We start from the raw sequence: 9,973 nt of genomic DNA, 5'->3' as shown, positions 1-9,973 counted from the left end.
GGTCTGGGAAGATCCCACATGCCGCGGAGCGGCTGGGCCCGTGAGCCATGGCTGCTGAGCCTGCGCGTCGGGAGAGGCCACAGCAGTGAGAGGCCCGCGTACTGAAAAAAAAAAAAAAAAAAAAAAGAAAGAAATTAATGAGTTCTTGTTGAGTGCATTAGAGTGAACAGTAAGAATCTATTTCATCTGTTGTACTTTGTTCAACAACTTAAATACCAAGGAATGTTCTAGGTTTTAGTGTATAGTGGGTGTGTGCACACACCCACACACACTTGCTGCAAGGGAGAGTTGGAAAGATATTCTCTGACCTCTGCATCCTCTTTTATAGAAGATGTAGGCGAGAAGTGGGGAAAGCTGGGAATAGGCATAAATGAGCCATTCTGTGCTGGCTGATCAGCACCTAAAACATATTCCGTCATTCTAGGGTTACAGAGCACCCCCTTTAGAGCACGATGTCTTTTTACACATATGGAAATATCTTCATTTTTTAAAGTGGTGATTTACTTCCCACAGTCTCTATCTATACCTTTGTTAAAGCTGAAAAGCTTGTTTATTCATCTTACCACTCACAGAGCCAAACTGTTTGAAATAGTTTATCTTCAGAAAGTAATAAGAGATGTAAGGGAAAGGATCACCAGGGTCTGTGTATTGACAGGAAGGAAGTCCAGACATGCAGGGACATTCCTAGCTTTAATGTCAGCTTTTCTTTTACTCCTTTATTCAGTTTTCATTTGAATTTCTAAATCTGTCATCATGTCCAGACATCATGTCCAGACACTTGCCCCAATTCTGCCTTTCCAGCTTTATTTCAGAGTCAAATTCTTTCTCTTAGGTCAGCAACTTTAGTCAGCACCCCTTCTTTCTCAAAGGCACATTTGAATTTATACCCTACTGCTCTACTAACAAATTCTCAGTCCTTGTCATTTTAGCTTTTCACTTCTCTATTCTTAAACAAAAATTGCTGATGGATCACTGTGATTTTCTTAAAACTTTGCAAGGCTAAGCCACTAGCAGGTAGCTAGCCTTTGACACTGGAGCTATCAAAACCTCTGATTAGAAACTTCAGGATTAGATGTTTCCCAGGAGCATTTATTTTAAGATACTGCTTTATGCATATAGAACCAAGATTTGGGATCTGTAGAGGTAGACAATAAGTTGGAGGGAGGCAACATCTCTAAGGTTCAGGTTCATGCCACGTATCTGTACATGTTACCATTGGTACAATACACAGGGGTATACCAGAGTCATCAGAGAAAGTCCAGTGGTACCCTGATTCAGGGAAGATTCTCTCCCAAACATGGCTGGATTAATAAGCACTCCAGGTTTCAGGCAGCAATGAACACCTTCAAAGAGGCAATTACTGGTTGGCTTAATGTCAATTCCTGTCAAGACTGTAGAATGATGAATTAAAAGGATGGATTTTTTTAGCACATAGGGAAGATGCATGATTCTAAGAACATATGATGTCAGATGAATCTACTTTTTTTGACAAGGTTAATAAACTGGCAATTAAGAGGAGTGGCATTTATATATATAGCATGTGGATTTCATGAAGACGTTTAACTGGATCCTGTGATATTCTTTGAAATAAAATGGAAAGAGGCTAGATAAGAGTAAGTTTAATGACTCAAAATTATTGAACAACTTTATCTCAAAATGTTTATTAATGGATCAATTTTAGTTTGGGGGACTTCTTTAATGCCAGGTTACAGGATTAAATACTTATTGTAGTCAACATTTTTCTAAAATATAACCCAGATATTGACTGCCCCGTCATTCTTCTGTTCCATCATGCTTACATGCTGTTGATAAGGAGTCCACTCACATCAGAAAGTGAGCATTGTGGATTTTACTGAAGATTCATAAGTCAGGGGAGAGGTCTTTATATTTTATACTCCAAAGTTAACAACTTATTCCTTCCATCAGGATTTTCTGAGTTTTATTGTCTCTTTGCTGCAGTGTCACCACTGAGAGTTATTTCTTTGTACTTTTTATGGTACTTTGCCTAGCATTCCTGGCTCTTGTTTTTCCTCTGTCCTCAATTTTCCCTAGGCATTTTGAATTCCTTTATAAAGCAGAGCTGTTCAACTTGAACCTTCTTTCTACTTCTAGCTCCTCCCTCCAAGTTTATACACCCAAATCCATCATGGCATTTGTCAAAACAAGGAACCTTCTAGAGTGACAGGATACACCCTCCTTGGAAAGCAGGCAAGATTATAAAGGAAAAGATTTCCAAAACAGCCTTGACTTAGATGAAAAAAATTAGAACATGTATATACGAGGGTGAAGATGATAAGGGGGCTCAAAACCATGTTGTCTGGATATCTATCACTGCATAACAAATATCCTAAAGTGTGGCGGCTTAAACAACAATTCATTATTTTCTCTATGGTTCTGAGAGTTGACTGTGCTCAGCTGGCTGGTTCTCTCTTGGGGATCTCACATGCAGTTGTAGTCAGTTAGTGACTGGGACTGAAGTCTCCTGCAGGCTTGACTGGGCTGGATAGTCACACGTCTGGTAACCTCAGTGCTGCTTTTTACATGGTGGCTCAGGGCTCTAAGAGGAATGGACTTAAAGCACATGTTCTAAGGCAGAAGCTGAGGCTTTTTATCACCCATCCATGGATGTCCTAGAACTTCATTTTCACTGTATTCTATTAGTCAAGGCAAATCATTAAAGCCAGCCCAGATTCAAAAGGAGGGGAATTAGATTCCACCTTCTGAGTTGAGGAACAGCATGCATGTGTGAGTAGGGAAGGAATTGATGGTGCCATCTTTGACTTTCTTCCATTGTCTCCCTTGCCACAATTCACATCCCTCCTACATGCAAAATTACAGTCATTCTCTCCCAAGATCCCCCAAACTTCCTTTTATTTCAGCATTGCATCAGAGTCTAGGATCTGCTCATCTAATCAGGTACAGATACAGTTCTTTGGGTACCACACCTTGAGTATGGTTTCTGTTAACATGAAGACCTTGAGCTAAAGAGATAAGTGTATCTGCCCTCTGCACACCCAAGATATTGTGGTGATACAGGATAGGATAGCTATACCATAAATTAACACTCTTGACAAAAGGACATGGTAGTCACTGGTCTAATTCTGAAAACCACCTGTTCCTTTAAATGGGCCCATCCTGCTCCCTGACAATGATTCTCCGTGGTTCTTGGTTCTGAACTCTGAGTCATCCTTCCTTTTCTGTAAGAAATGGTTCATGTTTGCAATGAAGTAGTTTTCTCAACCTGCACCCTCATAGAAGTTTTGGGGTCCAAAGATGATCTAAAGGTATAAAGTGATATTTCATTGTGGTTTTAATTTTCATTTCTCTGCTTACCATAAATATTAATGAATTTGAGTATCATTTTTATGTTTCTAGGTAATTCATATTTCTTATTCTGTGAAACGCCTATTTCTTTCTTTTGCTTATTTTCCTTAAATGGATGGATTCCAATGGATTTGTAGAAATTCTTTATATTTTCTGGATTATAATCCTGGATTTTGTGTTAAAAATACCTTTTCCTAGTTTGTGTCTTGTCTTTTTACTTTCTTTATCATGTCATTTGAACTGAAGTTATTAATTTTAATATATCAAACTTATCAGTTCCTTCTTTTGTGGTTATGCTTTTTTGTTTCTTTTTAAAGAAATTCTTCTTTACTCTGAGATCATACATATATTTCTTATTTTCTTTGAAAAGTTTCATAGTTTTGATTTTCATATTGACATCAATTCATAAGCATGGTGTGAATTAAGGATCAATTTTCATTTATTTAATATGGATAACCTGCTTTACCAGCCTCATTCAACATTATGTACAATGTCAGCTCTGCCTTAAATCAGGTTTCCATATATTCCTGAGCTCTCTATCCTGTTAGCTGTAACCAATACTACATTGGCCTCTGTGATCAATACCATATTGCTTTAGTTATATATCTTTAAAATAAGTCCTAATATCTACTATGGCGAGTCCCCCAATGTGGTTTTCAGGACTGTCCTAGATCTCCTTGACCCTTTGTGCTTTCATACAAATTTTAGAAGCAGCCTGTCGGGTTCCATAAAAATAAAAGAAAGCAAACAACTCCTCATTCATGTTTTGATTGCAATTACAGACATTACTGCATTTTCACTGTCATTCACTCTCATGTCCTCATTTCCTTCCTCACCCAACTTGGATTTCATGTTTACTCACTCCCTTGCAAATACCCTTAATTCCCTTGTCCCTCTCTCCCTTCTTTTTACTGTTACCACATAATTGCTTTCTCTGTGCCTGTACCCAATTTCTTCAGCTATAATTGCTGGAGAAAACCAAATAACTACACTGAGTGGTTTCATTTAAAATTCATGATGACAGATTTCAAATAAGGCCTCAATACTATTTAACATTCCTCTACACTTAACCGTTCTCCGAAATTACCTCTATCATACCTCTCCCTCTCTTGTCAAATCTGTTTCTTCCTTTTCCTTTCCCTTTTCACTCTCAGAAGATAATCTTGCCTCACTTGATTGAGAAGGTCAGAGCAACAAGGAGAAACTCTCTTATTATCCTATCTCCAAATTTATCTACCACATCAGTCCCAGTTTCTGCTCCCCTCCCACCACCTGTTCTTGGTTGTTACTAAGAACAAAACTCACTGTTCCTATCAAAGGCCAGCTCCTTCCTTGTGTTCTGGATCTCATCCCCTCTCATCTTTTCAAGATGTTTCCTTTTGCATTCTCTCTCATCTACTTCATGAAGTTTTCACTTTCCACTGACTAATTTCCATCAGCATAAAAACAGGCTCTATTATCAAACTAACAAAAAAGCAAAACCTCTTAGGATCTCTCCTTTCAGCTAATGTCCCAGTAGAGGCAATATGACGGTAGTGGTTAGGAATATATAGTCTGATGCCAGATTCCTTGGGTTCAAATTTCACCTCGTCACTTACTAGTATTGTGACCCTAGGCAAACGACCCTATCCAGTTCAGTAGACACTAGCTACATGTAGCTATTTACATTTAAGTGTATATTAAACTTCAGTAAATTATTTTATTTATTTATTTATTTATTTATTTATTTAGGGCTGCGTTTGGTCTTCGTTGCTGCGTGCGGGCTTTCTCTAGTTGTAGCAAGCGGAGGCTACTCTTTGCTGCGGTGCGCGGGCTTCTCATTGCGGTGGCTTCTCTTGTTGCAGAGCATAGGCTCTAGGTGCCTGGCTCAGTAGTTGTGGCACGTGGGCTCAGTAGTTGTGGCTTGTGGGCTCTAGAGCGCATGGGCTTAGTTGCTCCGTGGCATGTAGGATCTTCCCGGACCAGGGATTGAACCCGTGTTCCCTGCATTGGCAGGCAGATTCTTAACCACTGCGTCACCAGGGAAGTCCTAAAATTCAGTAAATAATTTAAATAAAAATTTAGTTCTTCAGAGGGACAAGCCACATTTGTGGCTACCATATTGGACGGTGCAGCTATTGAACTGTTCCATCATTGCAGAAAGTTCTATTACACACCACTGGTCTAGAACAGCAGGCTTCTTTTTTTTTCCATTTTTTTAAGAAAATTGAAGTATAATTGATTTACAGTGTTTCAGGTGTACAGCAAAGTGATTCAGATATATGTATGTATCTACATCTAAATATATATGTATATTCTTTTTCAGATTATTTTCCATTATAGGTTATTACAAGATGTTGAATATAGTTCCCTGTGCTATACAGTAGGTCATTGTTGTTTATCTGTTTTATACATAATAGTGTGCATCTGTTAATCCCGAATTCCTAATTTGTCCCTCACCTTCCCCCTTTGGTAACCATAAGTTTATTTTCTATGTCTGTGAGTCTGTTTCTGTTTTGTAAATAAGTTCATTTGTATCATTTTTTTAGATTCCACATATAAGTGATATCATATGATACTTGTCTTTCTCTGATTTACTTCCTTAGTATGATAATCTCTAGGTCCAACCATGTTGCTTACAAATGGCATTATTTCATTCTTTTTTATGGTCGAGTAATATTCCATTGTACATATGCCCCACATCTTCTTTATCCATCCATCTGTTGATGGACATTTAGGTTGCTTCCACAGCTTGGCTATTGTGAATAGTGCCGCTATGAACATTGGGGTGCATGTATCTTTTCGAGTTAGAGTTTTCATCTTTTCTGGATATATGCCCAGGAGTGGGATTGCTGGATCATATGGTAACTCTATTTTTAGTTGTTTAAAGAACCTCCATACTGTTCTCCATAGTGGCTGCACCAATTTACATTCCCAGCAACAGTGTGGGAGGGTTCCTTTCTCTCCATACCCTCTCCAGCATTTATTATTTGTAGATATTTTGATGATAGCAATTCTGACGAGTATGAGGTGCTACCTTATTGTGGTTTTGATTTGCATTTCTCTAATAAATAGCAGTGTTGAGCATCTTTTCAAGTGCCTATGGCCATCTGTATTAGAACAGCCAGTCTTTAAAATTTTTTTTGATTTATTTTTACAAATTAAAAAATTATTTATTTTTCCAGCTTTATTGAGATGTAATTGACATATACATTATGTAAGTTTAAGTTATACAATGTGTTGATTCGATACACTTACATATTGCAAAATGATTATCCCACTAGCATTAGCTAACACTTCCATCACATCACATAATTATCAATTGTTTTCTGTGATGAGAACATTTAAGAACGCCTTTCTAATTATATTCTATCATATCACAATTTAAGTTTTTATCAGCATTTGTCCCTATCTGATATAGTTTATGTTCACTTATTTATTTATTGCCTGTCATTTCCTATCAGAATTCAAGCTCTGTGGGAACAGTTTCTGCTTCACCATGTGATTCTCAGTGCCTAGAACGATGCCTGACACTACTGAGTTCAATAAATATTTATTCAGTGATGGCTGATCAGACATTAAAAAGCTTTGGGCTGGGAAGAGAAATGTTTACTGAGACATAGTGTACTCATTTTTACATCGTTGGTGGATATTAGCTGTAGTGTATTGATAATGAGGGATATAGTAATTACTAATATTTAGAGTTTGGTGAAAGTCAAGAAGAAGGAATAAGCAGCTATACTGAGACTGGGAGACTGGGTCCTGGTGTTTGTTCTGTGTCAGCAGTAGAATATTACTAGCCCAAGGGCCTGATTAGAATATTTGAAAGTTTAAAACTTCGAGAACACACATGTGAACCATTGTTGAGGAGTTAGATTCTATGTGTGAGTTTAGTTGCTTTGGAAGTAGGCTGCCTCACATTCTCGAGAATGTTCATTGCAGTATTGCCTGTGACAGCAAACAATTGGAAACAACTTAAAAGTTCTGCAATATGGGAATAGATAAACACATTATGGTACAATCATACAATGCAGCATTGTGGAGCAGTAAAATGACTAAACTAGATCTCAATTTATCATTAGAAATAAATCTCAAAATCTAATAATGAGTTGAAAAGAACAATTTATAGATGGATAAATATGGTATAAACACATAAAATTTTTAAATAAATTTACTTATTTATATTTTATTTTTGGCTGCATTGGGTCTTCGTTGCTGTGCATGGGTTTTCTCTAGTTGCAGCGAGTGGGGGCTACTCTTCGTTGCGGTGCACGGGCTTCTCATTGTGGTGGCTTCTCTTCTTGTGGAGCACAGGCCCTAGGCGAACAGGCTTCAGTAGTTGCAGCACACGGGCTTGCAGGCTCTAGAGCGCAGGCTCAGTAGTTGCTCCGTGGCACGTGGGATATTTCCGGACCAGGGCTCGAACCCATGTCCCCTGCACTAGAAGGCGGATTCTTAACCACTGCACCACTAGGGAAGTCCAATACTTATATAATTTTTTTTTTTTTTGGAATCAACAGTCAAGTACCTTATTTTTTTAATATATTACCCAAAGCAATCTACAGATTCAACACAAGCCCCATCAAACCACCAATGGCATTCTTCACAGAACCAGAACAAAAAAATCTTAAAATTTCTATGGAGACACAAAAGACCCCAAACACCAAAGCAATCTTTTTTTTTTTAACATCTTTATTGGAGTATAATTGCTTTACAATGGTGTATTAGTTTCTGCTTTACAACAAAGTGAATCTGCTGCATATATACATATATCCCCATAACTCCTCCCTCTTGCGTCTCCCTCCCACCCTCCCTAACCCAAACCCTCTAGGTGGTCACAAAGCACTGAGCTGATTTCCCTGTGCTACGTGGCTGGTTCCCACTAGCTATCTATTTTACATTTGGTAGTGTATATATGTCCAGGCCACTCTCTCATTTCATCCCAGCTTACCTTCCCCCCCTCCCCATGTCCTCAAGTCCATTCTCTATGTCTGCAACTTTATTCCTGTCCTGCCCCTAGGTTCTTCAGAACCATTTCTTTCTTTCTTTTTTTTTTTTAGATTCCATATTTATGTGTTAGGATATGGTATTTGTTTTTCTCTTTCTGACTTACATCACTCTGTATGACAGACTCTAGATCCATCCTCCTCACTACAATAACTCAATTTCATTTCTTTCTATGGCTGAATAATAATCCTTACATATATGTGCCACATCTCCTTTATCCATTCATCTGTCAATGGACACTTAAGTTGCTTCCATGTCCTGGCAATTGTAAAGAGAGCTGCAATGAACATTGGGGTGCATGTGTCTTTTTAAATTATGGTTTTCTCTGGTAAAGAGAGCTGCAATGAACATTGTGGTACATGACTGTTTTTGAATTATGGTTTTCTCAGGGTATATGCCCAGTAGTGGGATTGCTGGGTCGTATGGTAGTTCTATTTTTAGTTTTTTAGGGAACCTCCAAACTGTTCTCCATAGTGGCTGTATCATTTGACATTCCCACCAACAGTGCAAGAGGTTTCCTTTCCTCTACACCCTCTCCAGCATTTATTGTTTGTAGATTTTTTGATGATGGCCATTCTTACTGGTGTGAGGTGATACCTCATTGTACTTTTGATTTGCATTTCTCTAATGCTTAGTGATGTTGAGCATCCTTTCATGAGTTTGTTGGCAATCTGTATAGGTTCTTTGGAGAAATGTCTATTTAGGTCTTCTGCCCATTTTTGGATTGGGTTGTTTGCTTTTATGATATTGAGCTGCATGAGCTGCTTGTAAATTTTGGAGGTTAATCCTTTGTCAGTTGCTTCATTTGCAAATATTTTCTCCCATTCTGAGGGTCGTCTTTTCGTCTTGTTTATGGTTTCCTTTGCTGTGCAAAAGATTTTAAGTTTCATTACTTTATTTTTGTTTTTATTTCCATTTCTCTAGGAGGTGGATCAAAAAGGATTCTGCTGTGATTTATGTCATAGAGGAGTGTTCTGCCTATGTTTTCCTCTAAGAGTTTGATAGTGTCTGGCCTTACATTTAGGTCTTTAAGCCATTTTGAGTTTATTTTTGTGTATGGTGTTAGGAAGTGTTCTAATTTCATTCTTTTACATGTACATGTCCAGTTTTCCCAGCACCACTTACTGAAGAGGCTGTCTTTTCTCCATTGTATATTCTTGCATCCTTTATCAAAGATAAGGTGACCATATGTGCGTGGGTTTATCTCTGGGCTTTCTATGCTGTACCATTGATCTATATTTCTATTTTTGTGCCAGTACCGTACTGTCTTGATTACTGTAGCTTTGTAGTATAGTCTGAAGTGCGGGAGTCTGATTCCTCCAGCTCCATTTTTCTTTCTCAAGATTGCTTTGGTTATTGAGGGTCTTTTGTATTTCCATACAAATTGTGAAATTTTTTCTTCTAGTTTTGTGAAAAATGCCATTGGCAGTTTGATAGGGATTGCAGTGAATCTGTAGATTGCTTTGGGTAGTATAGTCATTTTTCACAATGTTGATTCTTCCAATCCAAGAACATGGTATACCTCTCCGTCTGTTTGTATCATCTTGAATTTCTTTCATCAGTGTCTTGTAGTTTTCCGCATACAGGTCTTTTGTCTCCTTAGGTAGGTTTATTCCTAGGTATTTTATTCTTTTTGTTGCAGTGGTAAATGAGAGTGTGTCCT

This window comes from Physeter macrocephalus, chromosome 11 (assembly GCF_002837175.3).
Source record: "Physeter macrocephalus isolate SW-GA chromosome 11, ASM283717v5, whole genome shotgun sequence".
Taxonomy (NCBI): Eukaryota; Metazoa; Chordata; class Mammalia; order Artiodactyla; family Physeteridae; genus Physeter; species Physeter macrocephalus.
This window is presented reverse-complemented; position numbering follows the sequence as displayed.